Source organism: Triturus cristatus, chromosome 10 (genome assembly GCF_964204655.1).
Source record: "Triturus cristatus chromosome 10, aTriCri1.1, whole genome shotgun sequence".
NCBI classification, from domain to species: Eukaryota; Metazoa; Chordata; class Amphibia; order Caudata; family Salamandridae; genus Triturus; species Triturus cristatus.
This window is the reverse complement of record NC_140593.1, coordinates 998,349,695-998,365,949: the sequence shown is the minus strand read 5'-3', so window position 1 is coordinate 998,365,949 and position 16,255 is coordinate 998,349,695. Positions and strand designations below refer to the sequence as shown.

The 16,255-nt window shown below is 51.4% G+C and overlaps 1 protein-coding gene across 6 annotated transcripts in view; it reads right to left on the bottom strand.

The window, feature by feature from the left end:
- Positions 1-16,255, bottom strand: part of PRPSAP2 (phosphoribosyl pyrophosphate synthetase associated protein 2) — a 598,092-nt gene that overhangs the window by 174,088 nt on the left and 407,749 nt on the right. The window lies entirely within an intron of this gene.

Below are 16,255 nucleotides of genomic sequence, written 5' to 3'. Positions count from 1 at the left end.
TTCAGATGGCGGTGTCAGCCGGGGCATGGAACAACAGGCTGCCATCAAACGGAAGGTCGATGAGTCGCTCCCGAATATTCTCAGGGAATACTCCGTCCCGAAGCCAAGCATGGCGACAGAGAGCGACTGAGGAAGCCATGGCCCGGCCCAGCACCTCTGAGATGTCCAGAGCGGAGCGGAGAATAAACGCCGCAAGCTCCCGGCCATCCAATGCATGATGCCGTAAGTCCACCAGGTCAGACTCCTGGGACGCTGCAGATCCCAGAGACTCAGCCGAGTCCCACAAACAGGAGGAGGCCCTAGCCAGCACACATAAGGTGTTAAGGGCCCGCAGGGCCGCGCTGGTTGAGGCGAACATGTTGCGTCCCCAAGAGTCCAGCCAGCGGGCCTCTCGGGACGGCGGAGTCAACAGTGGCAGCAGGGAGGGAAAAGCAGTCCGCAAAAGGGGGCTGGCGGCTGAGGGTGAAGAGAAAGACACGCCGGGTCACGCGGCGCCGGGAGGTGCCGGTGCAGAAGATGCTGAGGCACCGGGTCCCGTGAGGCAGGACGTCTCCAAGCCCCCGTCAAGGAAGAAAGGAGCAAACCATTAAAGGGAAGTAAGATTTCCCTCCCACCAGAGCCCTGGTGAAGGACCTCCAATAGATGGTCCGCTGGAAAGTGAGCCACCGGGTCACCCATGCGCAGAATGCCCACAGCCGTGGACACCACATGAGCGAAGGCCGCACCCGTCTCCGTAGAGCCCTGCGGTGGAGAAAGCAGCTCCTCCGTGGGCGACGGCTGCAGACTAAGGCGGCCTTCCCCGAGGCCAAGTGGGGCGGGCAAGGGCCAGACCTGGAAGTCAAAAGGAGTCGAAGAATGAGGGACCTGCCGCTCTTCCGACGAACCCCTCTGCCTCAGAAAGGGCGGGGAGTCGCCCTTCGACGCCGGTGAAAAAGACACCACACAGCGACCAGTCTCCGGGGAGGACGACACCAATATACAGCCTGCCTCCGGAGGAGAAGGAGCGTCCGAAGACGAATCCGCGGTACGACCCCTGCGCGGAGCCGTAGAGTCCGCTGCTTGAGGTAGGACGTCGGCACCAGCCGGTGTAACCGAACGAGGTACCTCCAAGTCACCCCGCACCGGAGATGAGACCGGAGTAGAGCTGGAGCCGCACCGGTCTCAGGGTGGCGCCGGAATGACGCCGACCCGACCCCCGCCGAGGCAGCCACCTGCGTGGGGGAACGAGACGGGCCTGGGGAGAGGCACGAAGCCCTCCGCCAGCCGCGGCACAGAATGAGGCGAAGATCGCTCGGCAACCCATGTGGCAGCGCCAGGGACGATTCAACCTCCGACTCGCCCTCCGACGAGGCAGCCACCTGTGGGGAGGGGCGGGAGGGGCCCGGGAGAAGGGCGAGAGGGGCCCGGGAGAAGGGCGAGAGGGGCCCGGGAGAAGGGCGAGAGGGGCCCGGGAGAAGGGCGAGAGGGGCCCGGAGAAGGGCGAGAGGGGCCCGGAGAAGGGCGAGAGGGGCCCGGAGAAGGGCGAGAGGGGCCCGGAGAAGGGCGAGAGGGGCCCGGAGAAGGGCGAGAGGGGCCCGGAGAAGGGCGAGAGGGGCCCGGAGAAGGGCGAGAGGGGCCCGGAGAAGGGCGAGAGGGGCCCGGAGAAGGGCGAGGGGGGCACAGAGAGGGACGAGGGGGGCACGGAGAGGGACGAGGGGGGCACGGAGAGGGACGAGGGGGGCACGGAGAGGGACGAGGGGGGCACGGAGAGGGACGAGGGGGGCACGGAGAGGGACGAGGGGGGCACGGAGAGGGACGAGGGGGGCACGGAGAGGGACGAGGGGGGCACGGAGAGGGACGAGGGGGGCACGGAGAGGGACGAGGGGGGCACGGAGAGGGACGAGGGGGGCACGGAGAGGGACGAGGGGGGCACGGAGAGGGACGAGGGGGGCACGGAGAGGGACAAGGGGGCACGGAGAGGGACAAGGGGGCACGGAGAGGGACAAGGGGAGCACGGAGAGGGACAAGGGGAGCACGGAGAGGGACAAGGGGAGCACGGAGAGGGACAAGGGGAGCACGGAGAGGGACAAGGGGGGCACGGAGAGGGACGAGGGGGGCACAGAGAGGGACGAGGGGGGCACGGTGAGGGACGAGGGGGTCTTCCCTCGGCCTTGACCCGGAGCGGGACGAGGAGGGGCCACCGACCCCTGTGGCTCTGCACGGTCCAGCTGCTGTTGGCGCCGTAGCGGCGTCACTTCGGCCTTAGACAGGACCACCCTGTCAAAGGACCAAGAGGGGCTCGGGGATGCGACCCGAGTCCCGGCGACCTCCCGCGACATCACAGGGACCCCCGCAGGAGTTTGCGGCGAGGCAGAGACACCGTGGCCTGAAGGAGGTGCCCCAGAGGAGCCCCCCCCCCCCAACAGCACCACATCCTCCAAGCCTGGATCCGAACCAGTCAGCGCCAGAGCCACCGGCGGCGCTGCAGAGGGCCCTGCGCAAGGCGAAGGATCCGCCGACGCCCCAGGAAGGGAAGGAGGAGGAGACGCCAGCGAGGCCTGCAAAGCCTCCGCATATGTCTCCATTTGGACTCTCGACGCCCCAACACCGGGAAACGGTGGATAAGACGACACGCGGAGCCGCATCACCCACGGAGAGTCCACGCCCCCGGTAGGCTGGAAACCAGCCCCAGGGACAAACTGCGACACTTACTCACCTGGGAGCAACGCTCACGTGACATCGGAGAAGGGCAAGGACGACGACCACTGCCGTATCTGAAGCCATCCACCGAAGTAGAACGAGGGGAGGATGTCGACCTGGAGAGACGCGCCGAGAGAAGTTTCATCCGGCACTCCCGCCGCGGCTTCAACTGTTGGCACGCCGAACAATCTGTGGTGCAGTCATCCTTCCCCAAACACCACATACAAATGAGGTGAGGGTCTGTCGCCGACATAAAACGCCCACAAGACGTGCAAGTTTTAAAGCACAAAGGCATTCGCACACTGTTCCACCAAAGAAATGGAAGAAAAAAAGGAGGCCTTAACAGGCCCATAGCGACGATCGGATCCGCGTTGCACGTGGAAAACGAAAAAAACTGACGTAGGCGCACCGGGGTGGGCCTTATGGGACCTCGCTTAAGTCACGTACGCGGACGACGCCTGGGTGGAGTCGCGTGATGTCGCCTCTCCTCTGGCGCGCAGGGATGCTGTGGCAAAAAAGTTTCCGGATTCAGTCTCACGCCTGGGGATATTTCTACGTGAAGTAATCTGCGGCTAGTAGTCTATCAGATGTCAAGTTTCATCATTAGCAGTCACGCTTCATCTACGAGCACCATGTGCTCTCGTGCACTTGATTCACCAGCAGATTAACAAACTGTATTTCTAGACGCAGAGAAGGCGTTTGACTCTTTGGAGTGGCTCTTCATGTTCGCTGTGCTTCAAAAACTGGAACTCAGTTCAATTATAACGGGCCTCATTGAAATGTTATACATGTCCCCAACAGTAAAGGTCAATGTAAAGAGATGCACTTCGCAACCATTCTCAATTCAAAGCGGCACCCAACAGGAGTGTTCACTGTCATCACTACTGTTTGCCCTCAACATGAAGCCTGTGGTGACATGGTTAAGGAAATTGCACCTCCATTGCGGCATTACATTCCCACAAAAGCATACACGTATCGCTATAGGTAGACATCATCATACTCTTTATCAAAGACCCAGAGACCAACTTAAACTCATTAATGCGGAAATCCCAAGATTCGGAGTATAAATATTAATTGGGAAAATTGCGAAAGGTTTCCACTGTTGGAAGCCTCCTTGAAACCAAAGGCCATAATATACAAAGTGCCCCGGGGGCGCAACGGGCATTTGTGCCCGCTTTGCATGCCCTCAGGGCACTCTGGGCATTTTGGTATTACACAAGAGGCTGCAGACGCTTGTGCTGCCCCTTCTGTAATACAGCTAGCGCTGGCGCATATATAGCACCAGCGCTATCCTCAGAGGGCTTTCCCTCATCTGCATGGGGGTGTGGCCCCATGCCAATATGGGGATCTCTTTGCCTCTGCACCCGCACCATATCATAGACGCCCGTGCCAAGGCAAGGAAGCCAGCAGAAGGCGCACTGACAGTGTGCCACATAAATCTGTCGCACGGTCAATGATTCCGATGATGGTAGCCCTCTGGAGCGGGTGAAAGAGGTACTATGAACCCCCCAGACATCCCCTTGCAGGCGGGTGCAGTCACTCGCTGCACCAGTCTGCAAGGGGATCTTTCACCCCTCTTAAAAGTGCAGGCGAGTTGACGGTTGCACAGTGAAACACTGAACGGCTGCTTCAAAGCCACTCCATATTTCACTTGAATGCGCTGCTCCCAGGATAGCACAAGTTTGCGGCTGCCCTGGGGGGCAGCGCGTTCAGTCTTACATGGCTCATTCTCTTTGATTGCGCAGGGCGCACCTTTTGAAAGGAGCACCCGTCGCAAATAAGGGAAATGCGACCTTGTATATTACGGCCCCAGTTATGCTGGTGCGAACCATTTGTCAGGTACCTAGGTATCCTTAGACACAGGGATAGACAAACAAAACTACACGATAACTACAGTCACTCAATTGTAAAACGTACAAACAGGTTGCACACTGCATCACACTGACGCTTTCCATGAATGGTCATATCACCTTAATAATGCTACTACCTTATTCTCTATTTATTCAAAAACATACCAATTGATCTAAATAGATCCTTTGTTTAAGATTCACTCTCTACTCATTTGATTATTGTAGGAAGGACTCAACCTCAGGTTGAAATGGGGATTGCTCACACTGCCATTGGACCAGGGAGGCATAAGGTTTCTGATCTACAGAGAAATAACAATGCTGACCAATCACATTTTGAGTGATACTGGTGTGACCTCCACTGTAGAGCACCTCATTTATCAATAGAAAGACACCAGAACATGGAGGTAGATCTCGGCAATAACATTATTGTACAGTTGCGTAGACCACTCCAACTGGTTCAAGCAGTCCGCACCAAGTGATCCTTATGAAGTATGGCCAGGACTGCTGACTTGATGCTGATATATTCTTCTGATTTATCGCTTAATAACCCAGCTTTACTACCCACTTTAGACATAGGGGTTTGGACTAGACTGGAGAGTGCAGTTCAAACAAAACTGGGTCAATTTTAGAGACAGTACATTCCTGACTCTCAAGCAATTTAGGGAATGGAGCGAGATGATGCCAATCAACACTTTCAACTTCCTTAGTATCCGACATTCAGTATCCACTACATGGTCACAATTCCCTGGCGAGCCTATGAGATTACTGCCTATCACTCATATGCTCCAGAACTCTGAAGCAGAGATTGGATCCTCAGGCTCTACAAGTTTTACACAAACCCTCACTTGAGTATTAACAATAATTCATTGGACAAATGGGAACAAGAAATAGGGAAGTATTGCTGTACTTAAACTAAGGTAGTCTTCATTAATTATGCCCATAAGCGGATACATTTCAAGTTTTTAAATAGACTGCATGTTTCACCCTTGTTTCTCTACTGGATAGATCACAAAAGGCGTACTTCCTACCCTCATTGTAGGCAAGACTAGGCTGTTTGTTTCCATTTTACCTGGGAATGCATCTTGATTACCACATATTGGTAGGAGATTACACAGAGCATAAGCCAAATTGTAGACACTAAAGTCCAATATTCACCTAAAATAATGCTACTAGGATATGTTAAAGACCTTCCAAAACACGTACACACACTGATAGCAATACTAGACCTATTAGCCAAATAGAAAGTAGCAAAGGCCTGGATAAAGGGTCCTTCCCCAACTAGTTTAAACATCCCATTTAGCGATGTTACAGATCCCACAGGCCAGACCAAAAGATTTATGGGGGCCCTTTAAATTACCTAGAGTTACAAAGATCTGATGGAAATAGGCCCACATTTTCACCTGGGTGACCTAGTTAACGTCCTGAGACCATTTGGAATGCACTGCCCTGTGTGTATGAATGTACAGCTATCTAATGTACCAGGCAATACACTTGATGACTGATTGCAGTGTCCATTAACAGCCCACATACAATGATAAGGACCAATGACGCACCAGAGTGGTTTCAAAGATTGGTCTGCTGTTTTCTATATCTTTAGTTCAATATGTTTTTACTATTTGTGCCTATACAATTACATGTATGTTAATTGTAATGATTGTAATAATAAAAAAAACTTAATACATAATAATATAACACCAATATATTAAAAAATGATATTTTAGTCAAGATTCTCAAGTGAGGCAATCAATTCATATAAGCTGACAATTTGTCTTAAACACATACTTTAGTTGTTAGAATAATTGGTCTCTGAAAGTCCATACTTTCGGTTAAGTTATTATAGATTTTGTGATTTTGTTAAGATGAGACCAGGTTCGAAGACGACAGAACACTGAAAAGCGTTGTAGGATTTGTTTAAACAATTGATAGGAAAGAGCACTAACGCACATGTTGTTTTACATAAGTTCAACAAAGAAATAAAACAGAATAGAACTTAGAGCAACTAATCTAATGACATATGAGAGACGCATTGGTATCAGGAAAGTAAACAACAAAGGGTTAATATGAGCGATGTCTGACATGCATTAATGGAGATGTCAGGTAGCTGGCAGACAACCTTCTAAAGGCAGTAGAATTTCAATGCAGCCAGGAGTGTGTCAAGTACGGTTACTGAAATTAAGAACTACAAAAGTGCAAAGAGTCAATGAGAAATTTGCTATTGGCTAGTATTTTAGAAAACATTTGAAAAATTACTTTTTGGGGGGCGTTTGGGACTACATTGGTCAGCTTTGCCTGCCCTGGACTGCATTGGGCGGCTATGAATTAATTGAATTGAACACACCTTGGCATACTGTAAAGGTCTGGTTTTTGTGCTCTCTGTCCACAATTTTGTTAACTCATCTCTATGTATTTTAATAAGGGGTTACATGTTTAATGTAGGCTAAGGAAGCCTGACACTGGCACTGTGGGCAAGGGCTTACCAGAGGGAAAGAAGAGCATTGTCGACGGTGAGGTTGTCCCCTCGAAACCAGTGCAGGAGTTTAAAGCCATCCGCATTTATGCGTTCGGAGTGCTCGGAAGTGACCCAAAGTCTATTACAGGCCTTGAGATCTCCAGTGGTGAAAAGAAGGGAATTGCTGAAAAGACATTGTGCCCTACCGGCATCCAGATACCCAATACAGACCTTTATGAGATCATAATGAAAGAAGAATTACCACTAGCTTGAGATAATAAGTGTGCAAAAGTGGGTGTGGATGCGGTGGATGACAGGATAAAGTAAGAGATTCTGTACTTAACTGATCTGTCACCCTCACAGGTCAGTGATCTGGAACTAAATCAAATACATCCGATTAAACCGGATTCATCACTAGATAGCCCCCATCTGGCTCAGATACATCATCCTCAGGAAAATGTCAATAATTCAAATTGGATGACTTCAATGAATTAGATACTGGAATCAGTATTATCATCAACATTAGTGAAGGAGACAGAACGAAATGGGGATACAAAGTTGTTTGTTTTATTTTAAAACTGTATTTGTAAATATTCATATCAAACTGGGTTTTCATGTACAGAATCTTTTGAGACAATATCCACTGGCTTATTTTCATTTCACGCATAAGAGTCCCAAGCACATCGCACAGTTGAATACACTTTTCATGACTCAGCAGCAAATTCAGCATCTAATACAATTAGAGTTGACACAGCACCAACGTTTACATACTTTTACTACCATCAGACTCACTAGCCTGTTCACTACCTGTCCCCCGTTGGGTTCAACAATTCTCTGCATAACTCTCTCCAACTTGCTATGTTCTCTTCCAACTTTTGTCCTTGGAGCAGGCTTTCAAATGCAGTTCCTCCATCAAATAACACTCTCCCGCGTCTCCAGTTCACAAAAGAGGGAGCCCGCTCACCGATCCAGCAAATGGCGACCCTCCGTTTAGCCAACTCCAACGCTAGCTGTAGTAGCTTGTCTAGCCATTTTCCTTTTTTTTTGCATTGCGGTACCAGCCCTAGGAGGCACTGTTAAGGCGTAGCTTCCAGCGCAAGTCCCACCCCCTCCAAGGAGCCGTGCTACTGCATCAAGCCAATACTGATGAACTTCTGGGCATTCCCACGCCAAATGCATGCACCCCGTATGGGCTATATGACATCTAGGACATTCATGCAAACAGGAGGCATCAATACGATGGAGCATTGCCGGAGTCATATACACCGGTTGCAAGAAGTTGTAGTGCAGCAACTTCAGCCGGGCACTGCAAGACACCTTACGCATTAGCGTGCATACTCTCACCCATTCCCTATCCGACAATGGCGCCTGCAAATCCTCGTTCCACGCATCCCACGCTCAGAGCCAGAGATCCCGAGTCTACCCTCATGGCATTGTACAACAAAGACACCAGTCTGCGCCCACCTCCACATGTTAGCAATAGGTCTAAGGTCTCGGTGCTCCGCGGCATATCTGGATAGGTGGGCCATGTCACCTTGGCCAGTTCCATCAGGCCAGCATATAGAAGATATTGCCCCTGTCCCAGGCCAAACCCTTCACACGCCTGCTCAAAAGTAGGCAAGTGTCATTTACATACAAGTCTGCCAATACCCTATAGCCACCCTCTCTCCATGCCTGGAAAGACATGTTTTCCACCATCCTTCGCACAGGGACTAACTGCCAGATGGAAAATGCCGGGTGAAAGGGAGCCCGCCACGGCACTCGTTGCACAATTTTCTGCCACAAGCAGGCCGTTTGCCTAACCACATATGGTAGTTCCACTCTCACCCCGGCACCCTCCATCAAAGTTATAGGTAGATCCCCTGGCTGCACTCGCTCGTTAAGTAAACGATTTCCCCAATAATCACCCTCATCCAACCACTGCACAGCATGCTGGAGGTGCGCCTCACAAGGTTTTGGTTCTGAATTATAAACAAGCCAAATCAACAATGCAGAAACGTTCAGCCATAACAGTTGCATATATAATATGAGTAGTTAAGGAGTGGTGGATATGTGGCGCGACTCCCCAAGAGCGCTACCCCCGCCTACGGGAATATCTTCAGTGTAGTGGAGTTATGCAATGCACATATGAAATTAGATTGCGACACATGTTATAACAGTTGTGGGGGTGGGAGGCCCAGAGCAGTGGGAGGGCAAACCTGTATGTAGCGAAAGACGTAAGGGTGCTATGTCAGATAACCAGTCAAATAAGGGTTCCCGCTGTCCCTGAGATCCTCTGCGAGTTCATGTAGTTAGTGGAGCAGTACATCCCATTCCTGTGCTATGGGGATCCTGTAGAGGATGCAAGCCTCCTCTCACCTAAGCACCACTGATTCAGCCTTGCCCAATTTGAGACTCGCGGCACACCAATACTGTAAGCCTGGCAGTGTGCTGGCTTTCCAGTGCTTAGCAATGCATCTACACAACGTGAACAGCACCAGATCTAAGAAGCGATTGGTAGCACTCCCAACTTCTTACGCTTGAATAGCCCTAAGAGTCCACACTCCATAGTGCACAGTTCCATGCAGCCCATCATATCAGTCAGCGCATCAGTTACTTACCACCATATCGCTGCCACCAACGGGCAGCTCCAGAACAAGTGGGCCATGTCTGTGTCCTGCGCTCCGCATCTAAGGCAGCAGGAAGCAGAGCTGAACGCCTTGTATAATCACGCTGGTGTTAGATATGCTCTGTGGAGAATGTTATGTTGGTTACATTAAATCTTAGCATTGCGGGACAATTTGCATGGGTACACCAAAGTCCTATCTCACTCCTTTTGCGACAGGTCACGTCTCAAGTCGTGCTCCCACTTCTGCCTAGTGGACTGCAAGGGGTTCATGCAGTGTGTATGCTAGGGCCCTAGTGAACCATGTGAGAAGTCTACAGCCACTGCCATTGGTGTGGAGCGTGTGCACCAAGGGATGGGACTACGGTTCTGTGTCAGATACGTGCCCGAGTCGCTATATTTTGGCCACCAGAGTGTTTTATGCCAGGAAGTCACCATAGGCAAATTGTAGTCTGCCAGCAGCTGCGCAAAGGGTATGAGTGCGGTGTTTTGAAATAGTGCACCATGGGTATTAACCCCAGCAGTTTCCCCAAGGCTCGAGACCCTCCCTTCCAATCAAGTCTCTGAGAGGGCGGATGGAGCTGACACAGATCTCCGACATGTTTGACGTGAGGGTTGGCATCAGCCGCTAACGCCGTTGGTAGCTGGTGTGCGCTATGTGAAGGAGGCTGTTAGACTGTCTAGGGGCTTACCCTGCAGCAGGAATGCCTCTCGGACTATGCGCTGCACTCGGTCTGGGGAGGGTGATCCTAGTTCTTCTAGGAGTTGAGCCACTAGCCCTTGCAATTGTGCTGGCAGAGAATAGTGCTTGAAGCTAGGGGCATTGGTCTCCCTTTTTCCACTAAGAGCTGAAGTTTATGTAATGCAACCAGACGCTGATCCTTATTGCAAAGAAAGCTCCCCAACATATTATATAGTGTGCGGAAAGTGCTGCAAGGTATATGAACTAGGAGGTTGTGGAAAAAATATAGTAGGCGTGGGAGCATCACCATTTTGGATAGGGACACTTGACCTTGAACGGTGAGAAGGAGTGTGCTCCAAGATGCCAACTGGGGGCGCAAGGAGGCGATGGCTCTGGTAAGATTGCCATAATCTAGGTTTTCTGTGGTATGATAAATGCGGGTATCGGAACGAGCGCAGTTCCCAACAGAGGGGATGCATATTAATTCTCAGGATCTGTAGTGGGCAGGCTGGGTTAACGGGGAACAGACAACTCAGTCCAGTTTACTCCCAAACCTGATGCTACACTGAACTGTTCCAGAATATCTCTAATCTCTGCCAGTCCACACCAGATATCCTGAATATAGATAAGCACGTCATCCGTGTAGAGTGAGACGGTGTGCATTGCATCTCCCATATGTGTGCCCCATGACCCCCCCCCTCCCTACTGTCGCAGCAACTGGGCCAGTGGCTCCATTCCGAGACAAAGGGCAACACTGTCGACTTCCTCTACTAATAATCATGGGGTCTGAGGTGCAGTGTCCGGTCTCAACTCAGGTTGTGAGGCTGGTGTAGAAAAGTCGTAAAAGGCGCAAGAGTCGGCCCGTCACACCCAGTCTCGTCAGTGTCGCAAACATGAACTCCCAGTCCACCGTGTTGAATCCTTTCTCTAGATCCAGCACTAGACACGCTGCATAGGGCTTAAGGGCTAGCGTCAGCTCCATCCATCTATGAAGCCTTCGTATATTCAGGGTGGTCGATCAGCTGGGAATTAACTCATTTTGGTCTTTATGGACCGGTAAGGAAGGCATTCAAGCAGACGCCCTGCAATGGTCTTACTAAGTATTTTATAGTCAGTCCCTAGCATGGATAAGGGCAGTCGGACGACACTTCGAGAGGGTCCTTATCTGGTTTTTGAATGGGAGATAATTAGGGACTCTTAGTGTCGGCGGGAGGCAGCCCTCTGCTAGAGTGCTTTGGTCGAGCTCGAGCAGCTTGGGAGCCAGTAGAGAATCATGGTAATCTGTGCAATCGCTGAAGTGTTGCACGGTAGCCACACAAGGTGGCGGCATGATCGGTCACCCTGTGTGTGTATTTGAGCTTGGTAGGCGCTAATGTCCAGGCATGGAAGTTGTGGTTCAATTGAGCACGACCTTCTCTGGCCTCCTTCAATGTATGTCTAGTAGCATGTGCCTCCCCCTCCAGGGTGTCCAGTGATGTCTCAAATGGGTTAAATCACTGTGGAGATCCTTTCTCGCCCCACCACCGCACTGATACAGTGTCCGTGGAGTACAACCTTAAGTGCCTTCCATTCAATTGGCGTAGTGGAGGCTGTGCCCCAGTTCTCTTCCAGGTAGCGGGACAGCGCTTCTCTAGCTGTGGCGCTTGAACGCAATATGTTCCAACAGGCCTGGCTGCAGGCACCACGTGGTAAGGGGCGGGCGGGGTGTGTTCCAGTTAAGGTGCATCTGGAGCGGGTTGTGGTCTGAGAAGGTCTTCCCGAATTACTCCGCATGGGTGACTTGGGAATGGATGGTCGGGTGTTATGGAATGTGGTCAAGGCACACATGCAGATCATGTGGGGGCGAGTAGTAAGAGTAGTCTCTTGTGCCAAAGGTGCAGGGTTCTCGAGCTATCTAGCAGAGACCAGTGTGTGAGCCGCTGAGCAAACTCGTTGCAGCCGCCATCGCTGAGAAGGTGGGCAAAGGCGGTATGATCGGTACAGGTCGGGGTTGAGGATACAGTTAAAGTCCTCTCCAATTATCAATGGGATATAAGCCCATCTAGTGAGAATAACAGAAGCAGGCCAAGAAGGCCTGTTGCCCTGTGTGTGGAGCATAGATGCTGCCTAACAGAAGGGGTCGGATGGGAAGTTGCCCCTCCACCAGAAAGTAATGCTCATCAGAGTCTATTATGGTTTTAAAGAAGCAAAAAGGGTTGTCAGGACAGACCAATATAAGGGCACCATGGGCAAATCCCGAATAGGTGGTGCAATAGCACCATCACCACCAGCGCATCTCTTACGGGGCACCCTCCTCACCTACTACGAGTGTTTCTTGGAGGAATGCGATCCGTGCCTGACCCCTGGCCCTCATCTGGGGGGCCCCGCGCCAGGGCAACACAAGCAGTCACAGTGGTGCAGATATTCAACTGTTCCTCAGGTCTCAATTGTGTGGTTTAAGTGATAACAGAATAGGGAGGGCCTTCTATGTAGTCCAATATGGAGTAATAGGCTGGCTCCGCTGCAAGGGAGACACAAGAAGAGGTCTAACAGTCCTGAGGTAATGCTGCATCAGGACCCGCCACTCCTTTTGCAGGTACAGCCCAGGAGAAACCAGAGGGGGGCACCAGCAGTCCCGATGGCACCCAAATCCCCAGCCTGGGCGATGGTGCAGCGTGGGGCCTGCTTGTGATGAGGAGGACAGGCCTACAATGCTCCTCAGGCCCAGAAAAGGCAGTGTTGTCCTCTACAGTGGGAGCACACTCTTCCTCAACCCCTATTGCCAAGGGGGTCGATGTGCCCAATGTCCATAGAGGGGAAGGGGGGGGGGGCTACACCAGCAGGAACCAAGTCCAGCACAGAGAGTGCAGCCCGCAGTCGCCACTCCTGTGGATCAGGGCCAAGGCTGTGCATGTGGCAGCAATAAAGTCAGATGAGGCAGGAGGGCAAAGGGGCCGATGTTGCACCAAGCCACTAGGCCACACAATCCCATCATTGCACCATAGCAAGGGGGATTAGTGGCAATAGCGAGCCTGGTCCACAGGCAGGCCCACAAGGTATCAGGCCCAGACGCCCTTCACCAACAGAGGGGTTGCCAAGAGATAGAAAGAGCAGGCTTCTGGGTGCAGAACGGGCACTCCCCCAGTCCCTCAAGCCCCAGGTGGGTGCTCATTGTGGTCCTGCCCGGGGCAGCAAGGGTGCGGGCATGTGAGCCCCCAATTAGGGGTGGGGTGGGTGGTGGTGGAGGTCTATGGTCGATGCAGGGACGAACTCCAGACTGCCCGGTGTGCCCGGCTGCCTCTCAAATCACTCAAACAAGGCAGTAGCAGCCATGCTACGGGGACAGAATTTAGGCTGGGCCACCCAGAGGATTAGAGGGGAGGCACCCTCATGATCCAGGCCAGAGACGGCAAGGAAAGGGTAATCGGAGCTCCCCTACGCAGAGTACACTGGCCGGGCAGACCGCACTGGCTTCTATGTGCCGTGCCAACAGCCCCTGCTACCGGTGGCTGATAGTGGAAGGTCAACCGATGGCGGCACCAGGCAGTCCCTGTGTCGCAGGAGCCGCCAAAAGGGGGACCCGTGGGAACAATGGGCCCTCCCCACAGGCAAACCAGGCCAAACAATCAATCAGGACCCCCCTCAGATCGGGGAGGTCAGTGCAGGCATTACATGTGCGGCCCGGAAGCAGCCGGCAGTGCAGGCGGATGATCTCACCCCAGCTCAGACAACCAGCTCAGACAAAGCTGGGGGGGGGGGGTATGTGACTGTGCAAGCAATCCATGAAAGAGGGGGTTACATCCCAATCGGTAGCGGATGATGTTGGATCTTGGGTCGTGGTGCAGGGCGGGTCTAAGACACAGCCGCCATCTTGCCGAGGTTGGCCACGCCCCATCTTGGTATTTTCACTCAAGAATTGTGGCGGAGGAAGTCTTTAATTTAATTAGTGACCTACGTCGTGCAGGTGATGAGGTCTATGAGATATTCTCTTCACTTTCAAATCTATTGGACAATTATTGGGAAGACGCGAGTAATTGGCTTAACTCCCCAAGTTAACCAGAGTGTGGCTAAGCCAAACGATATAGTTTGTCATAGGGGCCATGGGAGCTATCCAGGTAGAGGGACTGAGAGGGCTGATATAACAAAGTCAGTAAATGGAAGGCAGATCTATACAAAACCTGATGACCGGCTGGAAAATTATGAGCAGGATTGGAATTGGGTGGTGGGGCGATTTAAATCAGAAAATGATGCTGGTGATGTTTTGTTCATGGAATATAGCCGGTTTGAAAAGAAGCTCAAATTCTTTAAGGTCTATTTTATGTAATAAAAAAAGATTTGCTGCTTATTGCCCTGCAAGAAACTTGGGAAATGAATACACTTGATTTGAAAGATAACGCGGTCTTTTGTATAGACGCCGTTAAGGAAAAATCAGGACAACCGGCAGGGCGATTAGCGTTTTTAGTTTCAGTAAACATAATATACAAGCACAAAGAATTTATATTGAGTCACTGGAGTTCTTAACTGTTAACATTTTTGGGTTGGGAATGAAAAAGGATCTCCGCAAGAGAAACGCTTGTACAGTCGCAATTATAGTGAACACTTATTTTTGACAATGGAAATATCAGGATAGACAGCTAAGGAAATTGTTACTGTTAACTGAAACAAGCACTGGCAAACCCAATAGGTCTCGCCTATGGAAGTGCTACTGGCTTTGCCAAAATGTTTTAGCAATGTTGTACAACAGAGTGGCTGCTGTTCAGCATGGCTAAAAGTTAGTAGGGTAAAGGATGGTGTGGAGTGTCGTAAAGTAAATTAATTGGTGTGTTATGGAGTGGCATACAACAGAGTTAAGTGACGTGGAGAGGAGTGAAGTGGAGTGTCATGGGGTAGCATAGAATGTTGTGTAGTGGCGTGGAGGGAGTATAGTGCCATAGAGTGGAAAGGCGTAGAGTTGAGTGGAGCACAGTGTTGGAGCGGAGTCAAGTGTCGCAGAGTGGAGGGGCCTTGAGTGTCGTGAGTGGTGTAGTGCAGGGTGTAGTAACTCATAAACAAGGGGAGGGACCAGGGGCCAATAAAGGACCAGCACACGAGCCCCACGGTATGAACTATCAATCACGAGATGTGCTGTTCCTAACAGAAAGAGGGAAATGAGTTTGAAAGTCTAAGCAGAAAGGGGGATAGCTCTTATAAGGAACAAGGGCCCTCACGCCCCCCCCCCCCCCAGGGGGTATCATGCTTCAGCATAGGGCAATTCCTCATTGGGCCAGAGCTGCAATGTTCAACAGGCCCCACAGGGGGGCTCTTTGCCGGAGATCTTTTCCCTGTGGTTTTAGCCATAAATGAAGTGGGTGTGTCTGGGAACTTTGTTGTACGTACAAATGTGAGTAGAGTGCAGGGTGGATAAAGTTAAACATTATTATGGGAACTAGCTGTATTACCTTAATTTAGCAAGTTCCAGGTCATGATTAAAACCTGTGATACTTGTATGAAGAGATTATAATGGTCTCATCAAGCGTTAAAAAGCTTAGGATAATGGTCAACATGTTTCATGCCCTGAGCATTATAAAGATAGTAGCATTCCGTCAGGACCTAGGTACCCTGCTTGGTACTCAAAGGGTTGGTACGTGTATAGAATTGTTTTTTTAAACCATACCCTGACCAAAATACACCAACTGCAACAAGGTTCCTCCTGAGTAGGGAACTAAATAGAGAAGGAGGACAAAAAAAGGGGGCGAGGGGGTACAGGGATGGAGGAGGGTAGGAAAAGGAGGGAGGGGGCCATACAATCAAAAGGGGAACCACCAAGATTCCCTGTAGGTGGGGGAAGGCTTGACTCACAGTCTTCACACTTGCGTGGTTGTTAGGGATAAAGGGTGTTTAGCATCCTTGGGGGAGTGGGGGGGGGGGGAAATCTGATGGAGTGTCGCATATTAAACGGTCCTGCCCTATTCAGCGTCAGTGGATCACAAATCTAACAATATGATGGGGAGTAGAACAGGGGGAGCTATCGG